Here is a 25118-nt window from a genome sequence, read left to right as displayed (position 1 = left end):
TATTTATTCTTTCAAAGAACCAACTCTTTGATTCATTGGTTTTTTTGGATTGTTTTCTTAGTCTCTATTGCATTGATTTCTGCTCTGATTTTTATAATTTCCTCTCTTCTTTTGGCTTTGCGCTTGACTTGCTCTTCTTTTTCTAGATATTTGAGGTGTAACATCAGGTTATTTATTTGTATTTGTTCTGTTTTCCTGATGTGGGAACTCTGCAATAAATTTTCCTCTGAGGACAGCTTTCATTGCATCCCACAGATTCCAGTAAGCTGTATTTGTGTTTTCATTTGTTTGTAGGTATTCTTTAATTTCTTCTTTAATTTCCTCTGTGACCCACTGATTACTCAAGTGTGTTATTCAGTTTCCATGTGTTTGTGGGATTTTTGCAGTATCTTTTGCATTATTTTCTAATTTCATAGCGCTATTTTCTGATAGCATGCAAGGGATAATTTCAACCCTTTTGCATTTATTTAAATATGTTCTGTGAATTAGTATATGGTCTATTTAGAGAATGACTCATGTACTGCTTAGAAGCATGTTTATTCTGCTGTTGTTGAGTAGAATACTCTGTATATGTCTATCAAGTCCATTTGTTCACAGGTGTGATTCAGTTCTTTTATTTCTTTGCTGATTTTCTGTCTGATCTGTCCACTGGTGTCAATGGTGTGTTAAAATCTCCTGTTAGAATTGTGTTGCTGTTAATTTGTGTTTTCGTTTCTGTTACTACTTGTTTTATATAGCTGGGTGCTCTGGAATTTGGTGCATATATATTTAAGATAGTTATCTCTTCCTCTTGAAGTTTTCCCCTAACCAGTATGTAGTGACCTTCTTTATCCCTTCTGATCATTATTGGTTTGCAGTTCACATTGTCTGCAAACAGAATATCTATTGCTGCATTTTTGAGGGTTCATGCTGCATGAAGTATTGTTTTCCATCCTGTGACTTTTAATCTGTGAATATCCTTTTGGGTTAGATTGGTTTTTTGTAGACAGCATATGTTTGGATTTTGTTTCTTGATCCATTCTGCCAGTCTGTTTCTTTTAATTGTTGCATTGAGACCATTTACATTAATGGTCATAGCTGTTATATATGATTTAGAGTTGACATGTTATCTTTTTGCTGTTTCATCTTTATCTCTCTGTTCTGTTTAATTGTCTGCTTTGCTTAGTGGTTTTTTCCTAAATGTATCTAGGCTGTATTTCAGTATTCTTTGCTGGGTTGGCTTGGGGATCATGAAGTTCTTCAGCTGTTCTTTGTCATGGAAGTATCTTATTTCTCCATCAATTTTGAAGGACAGTTTTCAGGGTACATAAGTCTAGGTTGGAAATCATTTTATTTTAGGATCTAAAGTACTTCACTCCGTGCTCTTCTTGATTTTATTGTTTGTGCTGAGAAGTCTGCTGTCATTCTGATAGGTTTTCCTTTATAGTTGATGTGACTTTTCTCTCTGACAGCTTTTAATATTATATTCTTTTGTTTGATTTCTGGGATGGTGATTATTATATTTCTGGGTGTAGTTTTATTTTGGTTATTGCTATTTGGAGTTCTATTTGCTTCATTGATCTTGATATCAGCTTCCAATCTCATGTTTGGGAAATTTTTATCTATTACTTCTCTAAATATCCTCTTGACATCCTTTATGTTGTCCCCTTCTTTTTCATTTATCCCTATCAACCTTATGTTGTTTCTCTTTGTGTCATCTTGCAGGTGTTGATTTGTTATTTCCTGATTTCTTGTTATTTTTAAAAGATCTTTCCTTCCCTGTTTACTGGCTGCAATCTTGCCTTAAGGTCTGAAATTCTATCTTCACATTCATTGTGGCAGTTTTTACAACTTTCAGTGGAATTTTTGATTTCCTGTATATCTATTTGCATCTGCTTTATATATTCTGTTTGTTTCGTATATTGTTCATCCAGGGATTCTATCTTTTTGTTTAGTTCCTCCAATTTTTAAACTCTGTCTTCTTTAGATATGTTCAGCATCTGCTTCATTTCTTTCATCATTTCTTTTTTTACCTGAGAGATTATTTCTAGTTTGAATTCTCTTAAGGCTTCCCAGTTGCTTCTTTATTTTGGTTACTATTATTTCAGGCATTTCAGGTATGTGGCCTGTATTTTCTTCTATGTACATGGCTCTTAGGCTTTCTTGGGATGGGCTGGATGTTTCAGATTGCATTTTGATCTTTTGTTTTGTCATTTTCCTATATTTTCGAGCTTTAAGTGTTCCAAACTTCCCCTGGGTGTGTTGGAAATTTTCTCTTATGTCCTGGACTCCTGGGACTCCTCTGGTAGTATAGCTCCCTCATTGGGCAGCAAAGCCCCCAGATTAAAAGGTTTCCAGGATCCTCTCAGGTAGACCTAAAGCCTCCTCGAGCTATACACCTCCCCATTGTGGCAGCAAAGCTTCCCTCCTCAGCAGGGCTGCTTGTTCCTTCAGGTGGTTGCAATAGTGCTGGAGCTCTCCAGGCCAAAAGAAGGTTGCAGGTAAGGTTGGAGCAGTTTCCTGCAGCTTGGCCTAATTCCCTCCTTCAGGTGGGGCAGCTGTCAGGTGCCCTCTGGGTGAGAGAGGGTGGTTGGCAAGGCTGTAAGGGGGTCCTGTGGCTCATGCTGCCTCACTCTTTCAGGCAGGAAGCTGCGGCGCATTCCCTAAGAGAGAGAGAGGTCTGCCAGGCTGGAAACGGGGTCCCACGGCTAGGCCCATCTTCAAAGTGTGGTTTTTATAAACATTCTTAATCTTATACTCTTCCTGAAAGGGTTTTGGTCCAGGCTAGATACTGTAGCGGGTAAAGCCAAGGAGCTCCTATTTCCCCCCACCCTTAGGAATTGCCTCTGGTGCCATACTAAGATCAATGGGCTACCTATGCATCCCTAATGCCCCCTTAGCTTCCACCCCAGGCCAAGGCTACTTACTTGCCTCACTCCACGTATTCCATGGAGAGATCACCGGCCCAGGATGGAGATGCCATGCCCAAGGGGGTCGGGGGTGTCTCTCCCCACATTCCCAAAATAAAGGTTATTTATATTTTATACTTCTTATCTTTTCAGCTGCCGCCGGTCCTCCTCCTCCTCCACTTTCCCCCCACAGTTCTATCATCTCCAAAGTCTACAAAAATACAAAATTTTTTTAAAGATCAAATATTGGGAAACAGCTTAGGATATCATCAATGTACCAAGATTTTCGGAACTATTTGGGCAGACAGAGTTTTCCAAAACACTTGTCATGAACTCAGCATTAGCAAATTAAAGGAAAACAAAGGGCTCCTGACATCCACAGGTGCAGCTCATTAAGGATGAGTCACAATGGAGGCACTGGAGCCTGCAGGAAATAGCAGAGTAATCTTTGTATTAGCTTCTGGAATTTAAGCAAAAGCTCTTAAACATGCATTATAACAATAAATGATAGAATTCACAGTGAAGATATAAGATCAAATAACATGGGCTATAATAATAAATGACAGAATTCATAATGAAGATATAAGATCAAATAACATGGGCCAATGTTTAGGATGCAAAAATTACCAGGGAAAAAAAGAAAAAGAACTATAAATACATTAGAAGACATTGTCTCTCAGATGTGTTTATTTTACAGCACTGTGTTTAACAATGAGGAAAGTTATTTTTAGAGTTGCTTCTTGATGACATTTATTTAAATTTTGCTTGGTATTAAGAAGGAAAAATTATTGATGATTGTTTAAAATTAAATAATGAGGTTCTTTTTTAAGTATCGCCCTCATTTTGTGACATTAAATTACTCATGCTTAGAAAATCTTCAGATTGTGTACATGGAGAAATGTTATTGTAACAAATGAGATCATAATGAGAAAAATAGAAAACAGCACAAAACACTTGTTGAAAGAATATAGAATAAGATAGTAGATGGAGAAATAGAACAATGCTGATATTGCATTACATATAAGATTCCATTTAAAGTGCAGATATTGTATTTCTTTATCACTAAAATTTATTTGACAAGCATTTCTTGGACAAGTTCTTAAAGGACTGTTTTACTTGCTGGTTTTTAAGGGAATATATAAAAGGCCTTAGCATTGGGACAACAGAGATACTGAGCACTGCCATCCCTTGGTCAAAGTCATTGCTTCTTTTGCTGGAGTTCTTACATACATGAAAGTTCAGCTCCCACAAGAAACAAAGACAACAACCATGCAAGCAACAAGTTGAAAAGGCCTTTTACCTTAGCTCAGCAAAGGGGACTCTCAGAACTGTCTTAATGATGTATATATAGGAAAGTAACACTAATGTTAAGGTTCCCATGACAGTAAACACTGCCAGGAAAAATCTTAGGAACTCTAGGAAGGATATGACTGTGCAGGAGATCAACAGCACAGGAGAGGAGTCACAGGTGAGCTGATCAATGATCTTGGACTCACAGAAATCCAGCTCATAGAAGGCTGTGAAGCTAACTCTAAGTCTCTGAAGAAAGTTTCTCCACTCAAAAAAAAAAAAAAAAAAAAAAAAAAAAAATCCCACATTACTCCTTGTTGTGGTACAGATTTGGAAATAGCTTTTCTAAGAATCTACTTATATTGAAATGCTTAGCTTTGGATAAACTTATTTACTCTTCTATTAAATACATTGTTTTTAGCTGTGGGGGCAAATTTGTTCTTAGGGGACCATATTTTTATTACAATAAATGGCACTTAGAAGACTTTTTTTTCCTTTTTCTCATCAACCATCAAAATGGTAGAAAAGCATTCAATTATCCAGTGTACAGTGAGGACTATACAGTACTCTTTTGATTCTTATTTGAATAAAAACCAAAACCAAAATCAAAACTTTTACACACATGAAATTCTCAGAAGAATAATTTTAGGAGCAACATATCTCCTTCTCAACATATATTAACCCATATTGGTTGATTTTGCTCCATACCTTGTTTATCTGGGAGCCAGGTTAATATAATTAGAGTACCACCAATAATTGTCAAGAGAAAATACGGCAGAGAATAATGTAGATACTGTTACTCCTTTCATGGATATTATGTTATCTTACTGTAGCTCATGGCTCCAAGAGTTAGATAGAAATACTGTTACAGGCAGCTGAGCTAGTTAGAAATATCCTAGGCAGTCAGAGAGGGCTGGGTTTTCAAAGGAGCCAGTATAGAATAACAGATAACTTGCAACATTGGAAGAGAAAAACATCTCCCACTGTGGGCAGATTTCAAAATAAAAGGCAAAGCAAATGCACCCATGTCCTAAGGACTGAGAGTTTAAATACTCTCAGTCATGAAGAAGCCAGGAGTCATCATCTCAGCCCTATACCAAAAGAGTCACTGTTCTTTAAGCATACCCATTTGCTATGTGACTGGCTTCCCTATTTGTTCCTGATATAATCAATTTTATCTGAGCAGTTAATCTTATAGTTGACCACAGCTCTGTACCACCTTGTGCCCACCTTGCAAATTCCCATTTTTCCCATTTTGGACTCATCTCACCTGGTGGTTTTACTTTATAGAAGTCCCTAGAAAAGACAATGTGTTTGGCAACCCACTCAGGGGCAATTCTGTCTCCCTCTCAGACATAGGCTTTCTTTCTCTCAATAAATATATCTTGCTCTTAATCTTCAATGTTCCTAAAATTCATTTTTCTATTTTAGAGAAAATGAACTCATACTGGGACATCTATTAGGCAGGGAGTTTCATTCCCCTTATCAATACCTATAATCATGAATATAAAGAAATAAAATAACATTAATTATAACAAATTTATATTTTAGTACCTAGCCTAACGTTTACTTAGATTTGTGATCTTGGTGATCAGAGCCTGCATGTTGCATTGCCTAATCTTTACATTCATGTTCCTAATAGACCCTGATAGTAAGAAGCAGTACAGAAAAGTTAGAAAGTTGGAGAAAATAATGTTGCAGGTGGCTGAGCTAGTTAGAAATATTATAGGCAGTGAGATAGAGCTGGGTCCTCAATGGAGCCAGTGCAGACACCTGGCAGCTGCCAGGGATGCTGATGCCTCCTGCTGAGGGCCAGGCCTCAGGACAAAAGACCATTCAAATGCATCCATATTCTGAGAATTGATACCCTAAATAGTTCTGATTTCCCTAGGAAAGAGTCACTGCTCCTTAAGAATGCCTGCTTTCTATGTGACTTGCTTCTTTATTTGTCCCTTGTGTAATCAATTTTACCTGAACTATTGATCTTATTGGCTAACTACAGTTATGTCCCACCTTATGCCTATCTGCCTTTGAGCTCCCGATTTTTCCTCACCTTGAACCCATGGTTTTACTCTACTTGGGACCCCTTCTGTCTCTCTTCAGACCAAAGCTTTCTCTCAATAAATATATTTACTCTTCACCTCTGTTGTTCCTAAAATTCATTCTTCAATTTTAGAGAACATGAGTTAGCGGACATAGTAGATTGGGAGTTTCACTTCCTTATATTAATAAGGGGGTTTGAACATTCCATTTTTTTTGTTTCTGTTGGATCATCTTTTTTACAGCCCTAGAAGCAGCACATGATTCATAGAGGCAATTGGCCTCTCAGTTTATTTCTTCACCACTCCCACAGCTAGCTCTCTCCTGGTCCACAGATGTGTAAACTGCAGCAGCAAGTGAACCCCAAAAGAGTGCTAACTGTATGGGATCCTTTCACTGGGTTTCCAAGAGTTGAAAGTCTCCACAGTAATCCCTGAAAGTAAGAGCAGAATTGTCATCTAGCAACTACTCTGATCTCCTGTGTTCTGCGAATCTGTTTACTGAATAGAGCACCCAAGGGACCAAAGCAAACCTTTATTTGAAGAGACCAAGAAAGCTCGTTCCATCTGCTGCTTCCCCTCCCCTTCTCCCTTCAAATCCAACTAGGTTAAGTTTTAACTTCCTAAAGGCCATAAAACAAAGGCCTGAGGTAATAGCTCCTGACATCCTGGGTCTTCCCTATCCAGAAGCCCCATCACAAATTGTGTTAATTGCATCAGATTGTATTAGATTGTACATTCTTCACAAAAATAGCTTCATTTATATCATAGTAATACCTGTAACTGTAAATGTGTGTCTTCCTTTTCCTCTAGGCAAAGGATTGATATGTTATGAATCAATGCTCTCTGTAAAGAATTGTAAAATCTTACCCAATTGATATGCTAACCATTGTTGCCCTCTACAAATAGAACGGTTGTGGTGCTAAAGTAAGGTAATTAAGGTTGTTAATTGCTGTTAGACTTTTCTATTCAGGAGGCCTTGTGGTGCGAGTTTCGAAACTATGTGCAGCTCCACCCCCATAGGAACCAGTGTTCTTAAACAGTTAAGACAAACAGTCTTAACCTAAGACAGATCTCTCAGTCATGAGACAAACGCCCATTCCTAAGAAATGCCACCCCTTCTAGGGAGACACTCCCTTGCCCCACTAAAAAACCCAATCCCTTAAGGACAGCTCACCATCAGCTCTGCTCTAATCGCTATGATTGGCTTCTGTAACAATGCTTGCTTGCTTTGCGGTTTTAGGCCTTAAAAGGCACAGCCCTGCTCGAGTAAGGGGTTCTCCGTTTCCACCTGTTTGGAGGACCCCGTGTACACGGAATAATAAAAACCCCTTTGTTTTTTACATGAGAGCGAGGCCCTTGGAGTCTTCCTTGCGACACCGGTCTAACATATTGATCTACCCTCAGAAGTAATGGTTTGAGCTTTCTTTCTCCCAAACTATGTTCTTGAAGGGATAATCATTATCTCAGTGTTTCTTTCTTCCTTCTCCTTTTCCAACCTGAATAAAAAATGTGATATATGAAGTTTTCCCAGGAGCATTTCCCATTACGAGGCACGAAAGCAATGAAAATTGATGAATGTGGAAAATGTCTGTCATATATGGTATTTATGTATCATCTCTCCATTAGCTTCCTAGTTCTCTTTTACCCTTTATCCAGATTTGAGCAAAAGCATGTTATTAGCTGCAAAAGTATAGAATCTTATATTCAAGATTTTGAGCTATTTTTGCCTATTTTCCATTTTGGTGAACTTCATTGAAGAGATTGCATGGTTTTCACTTGTTCTATGATCTCCTTGAGTCTTTGGATTATGTACTTTAATAATTTAGAAAATTCTTTAAATCTTTTGATTAAGATTATATTAAAACAATATAACAATTGTGTGAGCATGGCTATTTTCTCTAGGTTGGCTATTTCATGCCAGTCATGTAGATTTGTTTCTCTTATTGAACCTTATCAAGTATTTCATTATTTTCTCATCTTTCATATTTGAAATTCATGAGAACAAATTAATACCTTAGAAGTAAATTTTTATTAGTTTAGTATGATATTTTAGATATTTTCTGAAATGTAATTAATATTTCACAAATAATATAGCATATAATAATTGAAAGGGTTTTGGCCCAGGCCGGACACTGTAGCTGGAAAAGCCTCAGCTGGAACCAAGGAGCCCCTATCTCCCCCACCCATAGGGATTTACCTATGGCTCTATCTTCCCCACCATTAGGAATTTACCTATGGCACCAAAAGAATGCCAATGGGCTGCCTGTACATCCTGAATGCCCCTCAGGCACTACCCCTAACCTAAGCTACCTGTATGCTTCCACTCCATGTGTTCCACAGAGAGATCGCCGACCGGGGGGAGATGCCGTGCCCAGGGGATCAGGGGTGTCTCTCCCCGCATTCTCAAAATAAAGGACATTTATATTTCATACTTCTTATCTTTTCAGCAGCTGCTCATCTCCCACACTTCTATCATATAGTTCCCTGACCAGGAATGGCAGATGAGAGACTCCTGGGGCTTTTTCCCAGTTTGAGTGCCCTGCCATTCAGAATCAGGACCGGACTGCATTCTGCATTAATTCCTCACTTCTACACTCGGGAGCTGTAAACTTGTGGCTGCCGGCTTGCAAACAACACCAACCCAATTTACCACAGGTGACCAACCCCCTGGAGATTGCCACTGGGCCAGGCCCCTGGCAGGTTTTCTCCCCTTTCCATGGGTTCAGGTAAAGCTCTCATGTCCTTAGATAGCCCAAGGCAAGGTCTTTCTGGGCAACCCATGTCCACAGTTGGAGACTTTCACATCTTTGGGGTTTGGATAGCCCAAAGCAGAGTTTTCCTGGGCCAGGCTATGTCCACAGTGAGAGACTCTCATGTCCTTCAGAGCTTTTTAAGTTCTCATGGGCAGAGTTGTTACTGAACCCATGTGAAATCCATTCGTATGAATTGGTGACGGCCAATTATTACGAAGCTTTGGAACCATACAATAACCGGTCTAGAGTAAAAAGTGACAACTTTAAACTTGACAGACCATGGTCCGTTGCCTCATCTGGCTATAACTCTGTGGGCTTAGACCCCACACTAGATTTTATCTTGGGGACCACTTCCTGTCCCCCCAAAAAGCCATACCTATCTATGGCTTATCACACTGACAACAAGTTTACAAAACTCTCTATCTTTAAGCCTTTGTTTCGGGAATGTGTCCTTTCCCACCAGTGTCCCCATCCTTTTTGTTTCCTTGCCACTTCCCCCCATCCCCACTGTGTGCGCTGACCCATTCCCCACCGAGATGAGAAATATAAGCCCAAACAATTTTGAGAGATACTGTGTGGGGCTGCTTTAAGCTGCTTAAGGCTTTCATGCTGTGCCCCAACTCCATGTGCAGTATCTCAGCCCTCATGCAGCAGACCCACATGGGGTTTGGCTTTAACACCATGCCCAATTCCGCGTGTCCCATGAGCAGTTCCAGCTCCATGTGGTGGCACAGCTCTGCATTGGTCCAGCTGCCTGCCACGCACTCCCCAAGCAATTCAAGCTTCGCACTGTGCCCGGCGGACAGGGTCCCAGCGTGTAAGATCCCAGCTTCACACAGCGTCCCAACTCTGTCTCCCAGCTCCTCCTCCTGTGTGCCACACGTCCATGCGCCACACACCCACCACCACTGCGAGCCTGCTGCCACCAGTGTCATGTGCCACCATCACTGTAGCGTTGGGCACATTTCTGCAGGCAATCCCAGCCCACCCTGCACACTAAGTCCCGACAATCACCCCGCCTCTCTCTGCGTGCCCTGCCCTCATCCTGGGCGTGTTTTGCTGGTGCACCAGAACACAAACACAGGTAAACAGCAGCCTGGCAGCTCAGCTCAGAGATGCTATGTTTTTTTTTGTTACAGATTTCAAACAATGTAATCAAAGTTAAATAAGCCAGGAATATATAAGACTTTGGCTGATAAATAGGGAAAGTGACCACCTGGTAATTTTATCAGTCCTGTTTATCAATCAAAGCCTTCAGTAATCTCCTAAATGTTTAACAACTAAAATTAAGAGGTATAAATTCCTTTTGCTGTAAAACACTAGTGATGTTCTATACATTTATTGAATTAATAATTATATCATTCAATTTTACAGTAATGAAATGTTAATTCATTTTCTGTGAGCAAATACTATGTTAATGGAGGTTATGTGCAGTGAGTCTGAACTCAGGACTGATTTATTTTTTTCAATAGAATTAAATTAAATCCACGACAAAATTTCCTATGATTCTTCTTACACACACACACACACACACATATATATATATATATATATATATATATATATATATATATTGCTACTTTATACTATTTGTATATTTATCTCTAAGCATATAATTTCTTTTAATCATTTGCTAGCAAGATACTAATTAATTTTTCTTTTCTTTTGTTTTTAATAGTATGTGTTTTCAATGTACTATATAATGAATTTATTCATTCTGGAGATTTGGTCCATATACTTATCCCATTTTACTACTTTTTCTTGTCCTTCTCTTTGTTAACTCAAAATGCCTTTACCGTGTCCAAAAGGTCTACCTTTTTTCTACTATTTGTCTCTTATTTCACCTTTTAAATTACTTATACTTTAGGTTTCTCATATTTTAAACATATATTTCTGATTTATGTTTCACTTAACATTATGGTCATAAAGAATAATTTTCCTACAAATGATTCAAATGTATCCTTCTTTATGACTAATACTCTACTGTGTAAACTTACCACACAACAAATAATTACTTTTAAATAGATGAAATGCTTCTGGAAATTGAAGACATTCACAATGTGTAATATTAATGTTTAGATGGAAAAAAAAAGAAGAACTTATTTTTGTCCTTCATTTTAATGATGGTATGTGCATATCTAAAATTTATGCATTCATCCTTCAGAAAGAGCATCTACCAAAATCGTTTATCATTAAATTCACGATTAGGGAATAATAATAATATTCTTGGCATGTCCTTGTAAATGAGGCACTTACATAATTTTACTTAAAAACAGAGCCTCTACAAACTAAACACATTCAGAAATAATGTAGACTTTGGCATTTAATGTAACACTGGTGGCTAAAATGAAGCCCAGAAATTATATTTTCTGCTTTTAAAGATAAAATTTGCTCTTACAGATTATGGCTAATTATTGAAAAAATTGATCATATGTGCTTTAGAGGAAGAAAAACATACTTATTAGAAGCTCACAGCAGAAAATCAAGTGGCAAATTAGAGTGTATCTTGCACTCCACATGTGATTAAATAAAATCTCTATTAAGGAAACAAATCTAGAATTTTGTATTCATGTCCCGCAAATCATAGAAGTTATTTATTCTTGTATTAAATGTAATGCAAAATTACAGGAAAATTAAGCTTTAACTATTTTACATTTACTCTTTTCTAAGAAAATTACATGAAGGCCAAAAATTGTTGAAAAATCTTCTAGAAATGGTTAGAGAAAAAGCCAAGGAATATTTTGCACAGATTGTTATTTATAGTTGATTATTATTATGAAAATGACCTCAGTCCCCAAAACAACCACACAAAAAAAACACCAGGAAGGAAAAGCAATTGAACAGGTGGGAAAAGCAGAAAGCAACAACTGGAACATAACATGGCAAAGTCGAGCCAGTACATATCAGTTATATCCATAAATGTAAATGGCCTCAATTCACCTGTCAAAAGAAGTAGGTAGAAGAATGGATCAAGAAACAGGATCTCACACTATGCTGTATAGAAGAAACTCATCTGATCCAAAAGGAAATTTAGAGATGAAATGTCAAAGCAGGGAAAAAAAAGCATTCCGTACAACAGGAACCCAGAAAAAAAGCAGGGGTGACTATTCTACTTGCAGACAATGTGAACTTCAAACCTAAAATGATTAAAAGAGATAAAGAAGGTCACTGCATACTTGTTAGTGGAAAAGTCAAAGAGGAAAAACTGACAATTGTAAATATATGCACCAAATACAGAAATATCCAAATGTATAAGATAAATACTAATGGACATGAAAAACCAAATACACAAGAACACAGTTATAATGTGAGACCTTAATCCCTCATTGTCACAAAGACATAGATCAACTAGACAAAAAGTCAGCAAAGAAATAATAGAACTCAATCATACCTGCAAGCAATTGGACTTAGTAGATGTTTATGGAATGTTCCATCTAACCACATAAGAATACACATTCTTCTCAGCTGCACCTGGGACATGCTCCAAACTAGACCATATATTACACCATAAAACATTCTTAAGTAACTACAAAGGCAATGAAATTTTCCCATGGATAATATCTGACCATAGTGCACTGAGATTGGAAATTAATGGCAAAAGAAATTGCAAAACCTGCATAAATACATGGAAGTTAAATAACAACCTTCTGAACAAGCAGTGGGTTACAGATGAAATTAAAGAGGAAATAAAGCAAAACCTACAACTCAATGAAAATACAGAAATAGCGTTCTGCAATCTGTGGGATGCAATGAAAACAGTCTTAAGTGGGAAATGCATAGCAATAAATTATCATATCAAGAACCAGGACAAGCACAAATAAACCACCTAATGTTTCATCTCAAGTTTCTAGTAAAAGAAGAGCAAGTTAAACCCAAAACTCATAGAAGAGAGTAAATTGTAAAGATTAAAGCAGAAATTAATGTCAATCAGACTAAAAAACCAATACAAAGAATTGTTGAGTTAAAAAGCTTGTTTTTGAGAGAATAAACTGTTATAACGTGGGCCCCGGTATAAAGTCCACGGAAACAAGAGTCCAAAACTTAAGTGGCAAAGGCTTTATTGAGCCAGTCCTGGCGGCACAGTCTCTCCTAGATCAAACCAAAGACTGCGCGCCCAAGACTGGGGAAAGGGGTTTTTAAAAGTAAGGGAAAGTGGGGAGGAAACCTGTAAGGCCATTAAACCTGTTGACCCGCATCTGGAAACTGTATTGCTGTCCACTTAGCTCTGACAGTCCCGGGAGTTCCTGGTGTTGCTCAAATTACTCCCATCCTGCAGACTGACATTATCTCAGAGTGGCACATCTGCAGCAATATTTGGGGAAGAAAGTGGAGAGTTAATTATCCTAGGACAGCTTGTCTTCGCCAGTGAGTGCGAAGGGGTCACGAGTTATGAGATGCTGGAACTTAAGTTTTACAAAGATCTGATATCTAACCCATTGGTACATACAGAACAAAAGGAAAGCACCGATCGGGGTTTGGGCCACAGTATTTCCCGGTAATTTCTTTGAAGCTAAACAGTTCTTAAAATTGGGGCAGGCTCATTTTATGACAGATCATCACCAGGTCGGGGAGAGGTCACCAGAAACCCAAATTCTTTATGGCCCAGATAGGTGGGTGGGGGGAGGCAATAAGGCGCGCTACAGAACAGGAAAACGGCGAGTATCTATCTTGTGGGAAGAGTAACTAAGGTTAGGTAAAAAGGTTAAACTCATGGGCAAATCTCCCTGCATATAAACACACTACTTCAAACAATGTGTAAATTAGTGGGCCTTCTTGTCTTCTTTAGTTCTTTAGCGAAGACTAGAGGCGCCTACCCGTGATTAACAGCCCTTGTTAGCTTGTTTTAGCACCACTCTTCTTGTTTGTAGAGGGCCGCTCCGTGATTAACATTTCAATTAAGTGAAATTCTTGCAATTCTTTACAGGGGAGAGTATTGCTCAACATATCAATTGGGTCACTTAACATATCAGTTAAGAAAAGAAAACATTTAGTAAGCCGCGGTACAGGTTTGCTATAATACACAAAATGATGAAGCTACTTTCTTAGAGTACAACATTCCCCTCTGATGTTGTGACTTCTGGGCCAAATCCTTGGCCGTACTTAAGGTCTGCTGGGGACAAGCTCATACGCTTGTTGCCTGACCATCATTAATTTTATACTTTGTACCTGACGCTTGACATATGCAGTCAGCCTATTTACTATGCAGGGGCCCAAAGTGGCTAGCACTAGAATCACAATGATAGGACCGGCTACGGTCGCTATTATGTTGGTTATCCACGGTGGGAAGGAGAACATTTGCTCCGCCCACCCTAGAGCTCCTTGTCTTAGTCTCTCTCTTTCTTGTATGCCTCTTTGGAGTTCCGCTAAGTTTTGTCTAACTACCCCAGACTTATTGGCGTACAAGCAGCATTGCTCTCCCAGGGCCAAGCACAGTCCTCCTTTTTCAGCAAGCAAGAGGTCTAGTCCTCTGCGATTTTGGAGAGCTACTTCAGCTAATGAGTCCATTGAACTCTCTAAGGCCTCAATAGCATTTTGGACTCTTTTTATTTCTTCATCTACCTGTTGAGATAGCATATTGTATTGGTGTATGCTAACTCCCATGGACGCAGCACTCATCCCGAGGGCTGAGAATACACTGATCCCAGCCATAATAGGGAGGGCTGGACTTCTCTTATTGATCTGGTGACTGGCTGAGATGAGAGCCCGGTTCCCTTCTTCCTCGGAGTGCCAGTAGATTCTAGGCAGAACCTGGGTTAGTACACACACCTCATCCTGGTCAACAACGAACTTTTTTGAAATCATACAAGGGAACCATCCTGAAGTACAAGCCCACCAATGGCTGGCCGGGGCTATTAGGGGAGTAGCGTCACCAGCTCCTGTGATGCGATAAGAGTGAGAAAGGTCGCAATACTCAGGGGCTGTGTGGCTAAAATGATATATGCAGGTACCAGTTATCCCCTCTAAACTGGTGCCTTTCCATAGCGATTGGGGAAGGAGCATTTTGCATCTAGAGGGATCGGAGGCTAGTTTATCAGTGACCGTGATGTAGCCCTCATAGAAGGGGGGCTCTGGGGACATGCACAGCCAGCATGGGATTTTTAAATCGCTATCAAGGGAACTGTTAAGTAGCTCAGCTGCTACTTCCAAAGGTTGGAATATTTCCGCTATCATTGAAGGTGGGGCGGAGGCTTTGGGCTCAGTCTGTGCCCGTCTAGACCTTCTCAAACCAGTTTTTGTAGCCCTCGTTGAAGGTTGCATCGAGGTTGGATCGAGGCTAGGCACTCTAATCTCTATCCAGTATGGGATGCCCCCTTCCCCCCTCCATTTACACAGCTTTATCTGGGGCTGGTCTGTGTGGTAAATGCTCCCATTGTATGTGGCCTCAGTCACTTTAGTCGTCGGAGTGTGCCTCCGGGGTCGACTGAGTGGGAAATTAATGGGTGCCTTCTGAGTGGGGGCTGTCACTGGGCGGCGTCCTCTCCTGTAAATGACTACAGGAGGCTTTCTAGGTGGCTTGTATAAGATATTGATACTAATTCCAGGATCATGTCCAGATTTATAAATTTTAACAGCGTAAGTAAGTCCCTGCCCCAGCCACCTAAAATCCGTTGGATTTAGAAAGGTCAGCTGGACTGGGTTACAAGTATAAACACCATAACAGTTTTTGTTTCCTATGTACTTGACAGCGAGATACTTTTCAGAGTTATAGTATCCATCTAGGCCTCCTGTGACACATGACCACGAATAACAATATTGATGTTTTGGATCGGAGGCACAGTACACATTATAATTGGGGTCAGGCTGGTTTTTAGGACATACATACAGGGATGCCTGCTTGAGTTGGAACATAACTTGCAGAGCTTTAGGCCCACGGCCCGAGCAGAGGTTACGGTGGACCGACCCACCTACCCTGCCAGTTGGGCTGTCATCATTAATTATTATCCCATTGAAAAGTATACATAGGTCAATGGTGACTTGATTTATCGTGCCTTTAGCTCTCCCTAGTTCCCTTTTAGTTTTCTCGTCTGAAACAATCCAGTCCCCATTCCCGGGGTTTACAATTATAATCGAGCACCAAGCCAAATACCATAGTACAGACATAATTTTATGGCTGAGAGTCCTTTACAAACTTTAACTTTAATGGGTTACCAGTCCGTTGTACTGTCCATCGGGGACCCTTTTCGTCGTCTGTAGCTTCCAGTGGTTTGACTTGTGTGTGGTGGATCCACGCAGTCTTTCCTGCTACCTTGACGGAGGTGGGAGTGCTGAGCACCACGGTGAACGGTCCCTCCCAGCGCGGCTCAAGCGAATCCCGGTGGTGTCGTCGCACCAGGACCGACGTTCCTGGCTCAATTGACGCTTGGGGCAGCGTTCCCAAGGGGGGGTTCGGATGTTTTTGTCTGAACAGCTGGTGAATTGAGGTCAGTACAGGCTGGAGACTCTGTAAGGACTTAATGAGATCTTGGTTAGTTACTTCGGCTAATTTGTCTTCTGACAACTTAGGAACTATAGGTGGGGGTCTCCCGAACATAGCCTCAAAGGGGGAGATCCCAGAAATATATGGGGTGCATCTGGCCCTCAGCAATGCAAAGGGAAGAAGGCTCACCCAATTGTCACCAGTTTCTAAAGACAGCTTAGTCAAAGCGTCCTTAATGGTCCGGTTCATGCGCTCTACTTGTCCCGAGCTTTGTGGCCGATAGGCACAATGGAGTTTCCAACTGATTTTCAATACTTGGGCTAACTTTTGAGTAACTTGGGCTATAAAAGCCGGGCCATTGTCGGACCCCATTGATAATGGGAGGCCAAATCGGGGTATAATCTCATGTAGTAGCTTTTTAACTATAACCAGGGCTGACTCAGACTTAGTGGGGAAGGCCTCTACCCAGCCAGTGAATGTGTCTACCATCACCAGGAGATAGCGGTGTCCCTGCAAGCCAGGTTTTACCATATCCGTGAAGTCCACTTCCCAGTGTTCTCCTGGGGAGGTTCCTCGATACCGGGTGGTTTCCAGTGGAGGTTTCCTGGTTGGGTTGACCAACAAACACTGTGGACATCTAGAGCTCAGAGAGGCAGTTAGTTTGGAGAGCTTTGGAATGAAAAATCGATCTCTGAACAATTCTGCTAGTTTAGTTCCTCCTAAATGAGTAGCCTGATGAGCTTGCTGCAAAAGCTCTCGTCCTAGTGCTTCGGGTAACAGCACTCGCTTGTCGGGCAGCTGATACCAGCCCCCTGGAGTGCGGGGTTTGGCTCCAAGTTGAGATGCTAGCTGTAAATCTGTCTTCGAATAAACAGGCTCTGACAAGGCTTGAGGGACTAGCATCAGGGCAGTCATTTCCTCTGCAGGCCCCTCTGATGTGGTTGCTATTTTTCGGGCAGCCTGATCGGCCAAATTGTTTCCTATGATGATGGGGTCATCTCCCACTTGGTGTGCCTTGCAATGAATAATAGCGACTTGCTGAGGTAGCCAGACAGCTGCTAGCAAGTCTAGGATCTGTGGGGCATTTTTAATCTTAGTCCCGGCCGAGGTCAAGAGACCGCGTTCATGGTAAATAGCTCCATGTACATGTACAGTAGCAAAAGCATATCTGCTGTCTGTGTAGATGTTTACCCTCTTTCCTGAGGCTAGCTTTAATGCCTCTGTCAGAGCAATGAGCTCTGCCTTTTGGGCAGAAGTGCCAGGCTCTAACTGCTTAGCCCAGAGTACCTCTTTCTCGGTGGTCACTGCTGCGCCGGCCACTCGCCTCCCGTCCTGAATGAAACTGCTTCCGTCGGTGAAATAATTGTAAGCGTCCTTAAAAGGCTGGTCGGTTAGATCAGCTCGCAAGTTCTGCTGTAACTCGAGAATGTCAGCACACTCATGGAGAGGCATCTGTTGGTTTTCTGGGTTATCGTCGGGCATGAGAGTGGCTGGGTTTAGAGCTGAGGAGGTCTTGAAAACTACTGATTCTGGGTCTAGAAGCAAGGCCTGATAGTGTAGAATTCTGGCATTTGAAAGCCATTTTTCTGGGGGGGTTTTAATAAGAGTCTCTAGGCTGTGGGAGGTTACCACAGAAATCTTTTGTCCAAAAGTGAGCTTCTTAGCCTCTTTGAGTAGCATTGCCACAGCGGCCAAAATTCTCAGGCACGGAGGCCACCCTCCTGCCACTGGGTCGAGTCTTTTAGAAAGATAGGCTATAGGTCTCTTCCAAGGGCCAATATCTTGAGTCAGAACCCCTTTTGCTATGCCTCTGAGTTCATCTACGAACAAGGTGAAGGGTTTAGTAACATCAGGGAGCCCCAGGGCTGGAGCCTCAGTCAGAGCTCGCTTGAGCTGTTGGAAAGCCTGCTCGCACTCATCTGTCCAGTCGAGCGACTTTTGAGTCTCTCCCTTTAAAGAGTCATACAATGGGCGAGCGATTTCAGTAAAGTTTAGAATTCATAGTCTGCAGTATCCGACAGCTCCCAGAAACTCCCGCACCTGTTTCTTAGTTTCTGGGGATGGGATTTGTAATATGGCCTGGATTCTTTCTTTTGATAAAGTCCTCTTTCCTTCTTGTAATTTATAGCCCAGGTAAGTCACGGCCTGGCGACACAGTTGAGCCTTTTTAGCCGAGACTTTATAGCCTAATCGCCCCAAAGTCTTTAACAACTCCTCAGTTGCCTCTTGACATGTTTCTAGGGACGTTGAGGCTATCAACAAATCATCTACATATTGAAGGAGCACTATCTCGGGGTGTTCCTCTCTAAATCCTAAGAGATCTCTTGCTAACGCCTCGTCAAAAAGGGTGGGAGAGTTCTTGTAGCCCTGAGGTAAACGTGTCCAGGTCAGCTGTTCCTTTACCCCTGTATCTGGGTCAGTCCACTCGAAGGCAAATAGGGGTTGACTCACCGGAGCAAGAGGCAGGGTGAAGAAGGCATCCTTCAAGTCCAGGACAGAGTACCAGGTGTTCTCCGGATTAAGGAGGCTGAGCAGGGTGTAAGGATTTGGCACTGTTGGGTGTAGAGTCAGCACTCGTCTATTAACCTCTCGGAGATCCTGTACAGGGCGATAGTCATTCGTCCCCGGTTTCTGAACTGGGAGCAAGGGCGAGTTCCAGGGAGAGACACAAGGAATGAGAATATCATTGTCTCTTAGTCTCTGTATGTGGACTTTAATTCCTTTCCGGGCTTGCAGGCTTATTGGGTATTGCCTTAAGCAGATGGGGCGTGCCTGAGGCAAGAGTTCTACCACATGGGGGACTTGGTTGACTGCTAGCCCTGGAGGGTTGTTTTCTGCCCAGACTTCTGGAATCTCCTGTTTCCATTTGTTCAGCAGTTCTAATTCTAAGTCAGTCCGTGACAACTCGGGTGCACCAGACAAACTTCCCAGCAGGCGGTAACTTTCTCCTTCTGGGACAAGAGCCAACACTCTAATACCCTCTGATTTTGAGGGGGTATCAGTCCCTAGCTTCAGTCTAGGTTCATTCGTAACAAAGTCAATTTGCACCTGTAATTTATGTAGAAGGTCCCGCCCTAAAAGGGGATCCGGGCACTCAGGGACCCAGAGAAAATCATGTTGGACCAGTCTATGTCCAGGTCGAGCCAGACTAGCTGTCACCTTTGGGTACGATTTTCGGCCCCCTGTAGCTCCTATCACATTGACAGATTGCTTGGTCAGTTTTCCTAATGGTTGAGTCAGCACAGAATAGGTAGCTCCTGTATCGACTAGGAAGTCCACCGGTTGCCCTCCCACTTGGAGAGTTATCCGGGGCTCGGGGGGTGGCGGCGAGCCCTGACCTCCTCATTTCTGAGACAACAGGGCCTTAGTCTCTCGTTCTGTCTTAGGCTTTAACTTTGGACAATCCTTACGCCAATGTCCCATCTCCTTACAGTACGCACATTGCTCTTTGTCTAGAGGAGGTCGCTTACCTCGAGCTTCCTTTTTCCTAGGGTTAGCTGACCTCTTGGCTTCTTTTTCGCAAAGTAATTCCAGTACTTTAGTCATCCTTTTGGTTGTTGTTTCTTGCAAGGTTTCCCTATTGTTGAAAACCTTTTGTGCGACCTCGACCAACTGGCTGAGAGGCATTCCCTCGAATCCCTCAAGCTTTTGTAACTTTCTCCTAATATCAGGGGCCGACTGGGACACGAAAGCAATATTAATTGCTCGTGCGTTCTCGGGTGCCATCGGATTGATTGGAGTATATAATCTATAGGTCTCTAAAAGGCGCTCTAAGAACACCGCTGGAGACTCATCGGCTAACTGCTGCACTGCACTCACTCGGGAAAGGTTGGTGGGCTTCTTAGCAGCCGCACGAAGTGCATCTAAGAGCCTCAGGCGATACTCATCGAGAGCCTTCTTACCTGCATCCGTGTTAGGGTCCCACTCGGGTCGGGAGGAGGGGAACAAGTGCTCAATTCGTTGCCGATCAGTGGATGGAGATCCATCCGGTTCTCGGACTCCCTTTTGCCCCAAAGCGCAGATTCGCATCCTTTCCTCAGCCGTGAAAAGGATGCGTAAGATCTGCTGGCAGTCATCCCAAGTGGGAAGGTGGGTGGAGAAAACAGACTCTATAAGGCTAATCAGAGATTCTGGGTCCTTCGAGAAAGGGGGGTTCTGACTTTTCCAGTTATAGAGGTCAGAGAAAGAAAAGGGGGTGTACACAAACATGGAGCCCCCACTCGGGGCTGGGACCTCCCGCAGAGGACACAGTGGCGCTGCCTCGTGGCCCTGTTCCAGAGGTCCCTCTGGTCGAGCGTGGCGGCGGGTTCGAATGGGCCGAGGCGGGGAGGGCGAGGTGGAGTCAGGTTGTGGCTCAGGGGCAGGATACGGGGGAGGGGGTAAGGGAAGGATGTCTAGCGGGTCGGAGAAGTCTTCGCTCGGAGGTAAGACTGGAGGTGCGTTGGGCTTGGAGGTCTCCTCTTCAGCCTTGGATTTCGGTTTGAGGGCTGCTAGGACTCCATTCGGAAGTGGCTCAATCCAAGGGGGAGCATCATAGATTGTATCTATCCAAGCCTGGATATAGACAATCTGATCGGGGTGAGCGGGGGGCCCAAATACATACTGGCGGACCGCTCGAGCTGTCTCCATATCAAAGGACCCAAAAGGGGGCCAGACTCCTTGGGTCCCCAGGGGCCACTCCTGTGTGACAAAGGTTGTTAGTCTGGCTTTGCGAACCCTTTCCCCATATCTCCCACCTCGCCTCTGGAATTCTTTAAAGTGGTCAATGACAAGGCTAAGGGGAGTGCTGGGAACAGATTCGTTCCGACCCATAATGGACTCGTTCTGACCCATAGCTGGTGGTGTCGCTGGTTTTGCTGGAAAAAAAAACTTAAAAGGCAAAGTTAGGGTTAAACAGAAAAACTACAGAGACTAGGCAAACGGTCGGAATCACCTTTGCCCACTCCGAATTCCAGGAAGGAGCTCCTAAGAAAGAAGGCTCTGTTAGAGTTAGGTGACCAAAAAGGGGAACAATTAGAACAAATGAACACACAGACCGACACACAAGACGAGACAGGACAAGACAAGCTGCAGCAGAATGGCCTTTGCTCAAAAATTAGTCAAATTTTGGGATCTGGAGGAATTAACAAATTTAACTAATGAAGTGGTTCCCCACCCAGGCGGAGTCACAAATGGCAAAAACCAATTGACTTCATCCTCGGGGGCTTCACTTCCCAAATTAAGGGCGTCCCCTTCCGAACGGAGTGGTTCCTCACCCGGGGCAGATTCACAGATGGACAGAATTTGTCCGACAAACCAACTGACTCTGTCCTCGGGTGGTTCCCACTCCCAAATTGAGGGCGTCCCCTCAAAATTACAAATTGACCGCGGCCCAAACAAAACCTCCAGAGCACTTACTTTCAGATGTTCGGAAATGAGTCTGGAGTCTTGCTTCCATCCAGGGCGAGCCCCCAAATGTTATAACGTGGGCCCCGGTATAAAGTCCACGGAAACAAGAGTCCAAAACTTAAGTGGCAAAGGCTTTATTGAGCCAGTCCTGGCGGCACAGTCTCTCCTAGATCAAACCAAAGACTGCGCGCCCAAGACTGGGGAAAGGGGTTTTTAAAAGTAAGGGAAAGTGGGGAGGAAACCTGTAAGGCCATTAAACCTGTTGACCCGCATCTGGAAACTGTATTGCTGTCCACTTAGCTCTGACAGTCCCGGGAGTTCCTGGTGTTGCTCAAATTACTCCCATCCTGCAGACTGACATTATCTCAGAGTGGCACATCTGCAGCAATATTTGGGGAAGAAAGTGGAGAGTTAATTATCCTAGGACAGCTTGTCTTCGCCAGTGAGTGCGAAGGGGTCACGAGTTATGAGATGCTGGAACTTAAGTTTTACAAAGATCTGATATCTAACCCATTGGTACATACAGAACAAAAGGAAAGCACCGATCGGGGTTTGGGCCACAGTATTTCCCGGTAATTTCTTTGAAGCTAAACAGTTCTTAAAATTGGGGCAGGCTCATTTTATGACAGATCATCACCAGGTCGGGGAGAGGTCACCAGAAACCCAAATTCTTTATGGCCCAGATAGGTGGGTGGGGGGAGGCAATAAGGCGCGCTACAGAACAGGAAAACGGCGAGTATCTATCTTGTGGGAAGAGTAACTAAGGTTAGGTAAAAAGGTTAAACTCATGGGCAAATCTCCCTGCATATAAACACACTACTTCAAACAATGTGTAAATTAGTGGGCCTTCTTGTCTTCTTTAGTTCTTTAGCGAAGACTAGAGGCGCCTACCCGTGATTAACAGCCCTTGTTAGCTTGTTTTAGCACCACTCTTCTTGTTTGTAGAGGGCCGCTCCGTGATTAACATTTCAATTAAGTGAAATTCTTGCAATTCTTTACAGGGGAGAGTATTGCTCAACATATCAATTGGGTCACTTAACATATCAGTTAAGAAAAGAAAACATTTAGTAAGCCGCGGTACAGGTTTGCTATAATACACAAAATGATGAAGCTACTTTCTTAGAGTACAACAAAACAAAATTAACAAATCTCTAGGTAACCTTATCAAGAAAAAGAAACAGAAAACTGAAATTCATGCAATAAGGACTAAAAAGGGGGAAATTTATACAGATCCCATGGAAATTCAAAAGATCATGAATACTTACTTTGAAAATCTCTAGTCACATAGAGTGGAAAACACAGAGGAAAGGGACAGATATGTAGAGACATATGAACTACCAAAGCTCAACCAAGGAGATATAGCAATTTTGAATAATCCAATATCAGCTATTGAAGTTGAAAACTTAATTAAAAACTTACCAACAAAGAAAAGCCCTGGTTCTGATAGATTCAATGCTGAATTCTACAAGAAATTTAGAGAAGATTTGACGCCAATACTCCTTAAACACTTCAATAAAATTGAAAAGGAAGTAATCATCCCTAAATCATTCCTGGAGACCAGTATTACTCTGATACCAAAACAAGAGAAAGACCCAACCAAAAGGAGAACTACAGGCCAATCTCACTAATGAACATTGATGCAAAGATTCTCAATAAAATACTGGCAAACAGAATGCAGCAAATCATCAAGAAGACATCATGACCAAGTGGGATTCATTCCAGGAGTGCAGGGAAGTTTTAACATACACAAATCAATAAATGTAATACACCACATCAACAGAGCCAAAAACAAAAACCACATGATCATCTCAATAGATGCAGAAAAAGCTTTCAGTAAAGTCCAACACATGTTCATACTAAAAACCCTTCAGAAACTCAGAATACCAGACGTCTACCTCAATCTCATAAAGGCCGTCTATGACAATCCAACATTATACTAAATGGACAAAAACTGAAAGCTTTCACTTTAAAATCAGGAACAAGACAAGGATGTTCACTATCACCACTCCTATTCAATGTAGTTCTGGAAACACTAGTCAGGGCAATCAGACAAGTGAGAGAAATAAAAGGAACAAAGATAGGAAGGGAAGAAGTTAAATTATCACTATATGCAGATGACATGATATTCTATGTAGAAGACCCAAAATACTCCATTAAAAGACTACTCGGGATAATAAACAGATTCAGCAATGTAGCTTGATACAAAGTCAACGCTCAAAAAGCAGTAGCATTTCTGTACACAAACAAAAAATTCACTGAGAGAGAAATTATGGAAATATCATCCTTCACAATAGCATCTATAAAAATAAAATACTTAGGAATCCACCTAAGAATGTAAAAGACTTATATACTGAAAATTATGTGATACTTAAAAAAGGAGATTGAAGAGGATATTAGAAAATGGAAGGATATTCCTTGCTCTTGGATAGGATGAACCAATATTGTGAAAATGGCCTTAATTCCAAAATTGTTATACAGATTTAATGCAGTCCCAATCAATACCATTAACATACCCCACAGATCTAGAGAAAGCACTCCTAAAATTCCTTTGTAAACCGAAGAAACCTAGAATAGCAAGGAAATTCTGGGTGATAAATGCAAAGCAGGAGGTATCTCAATTCCTGTATTGTAATTATACTGCAAAGCCACTGTGATAAAATTAGCATGGTACTGCCAAAGAAATAGACCTGAGGATCTATGGAACAGATTAGAAGACAATTACAAAAACACTCAGCCACCTGATATTTGACAAATGGGCTAAACATGTTCACTGAAAACAAAACAAAACAAAACAAAACAAAAAAAAACCAAAACAAACCTCTTTAATAAATGGTGTTAGAAAAAATTGGCTTTCCACATGCTGAAAATGAAACAAGACCCATGCCTAACACTGTGCACAAAAGTAAAGTGTAAACAGATCAAAGAGCTAAATATTAAAACAGAAACACTAAATCTACTGGAAGACAAGTTAGGTACAAGTCTTGGAGATGTAGGGGTGGACAGAGAATTCATGAACATAATGCAAACTGCAAGGGAAACACTTCAAAGAATCAACAACTGGGATATCATATGATTGAAAAGTTTCTGCACTTCAAAAGAAATCTCCAACAGAGTGAAAAGAAAACCCACAGAATGGGAAAGAATTTTAGCCAGCACCCCCACAGACAAAGGACTTATATCCAGAACATATAAAGAATTGAAAACATCAAATCCCCCACATTCAAAGACCCTCTCCAAAAATGGGCATCTGAGATGTACACACAGTTCTCAGATGAAGATATGCAAATGGCAAATAAATAAATGAAAGGTTCACCATCACTGGTCATTCAAAAAATGCAAA

General features: G+C 41.7%; 1 pseudogene; it reads right to left on the bottom strand.

Moving 5' to 3' along the window:
- Positions 1-3950: 3950 nt before the first annotated feature.
- The window catches only part of LOC134477470 (olfactory receptor 6C65-like), a 41940-nt pseudogene continuing 20772 nt past the window's right edge, over positions 3951-25118 (bottom strand).

Source organism: Cavia porcellus, unplaced genomic scaffold (assembly GCF_034190915.1).
Source record: "Cavia porcellus strain 051 isolate PalLab524CR breed Dunkin Hartley unplaced genomic scaffold, mCavPor4.1 scaffold_8, whole genome shotgun sequence".
Classification (NCBI taxonomy): Eukaryota; Metazoa; Chordata; class Mammalia; order Rodentia; family Caviidae; genus Cavia; species Cavia porcellus.
This window is presented reverse-complemented; position numbering and strand designations above follow the sequence as displayed.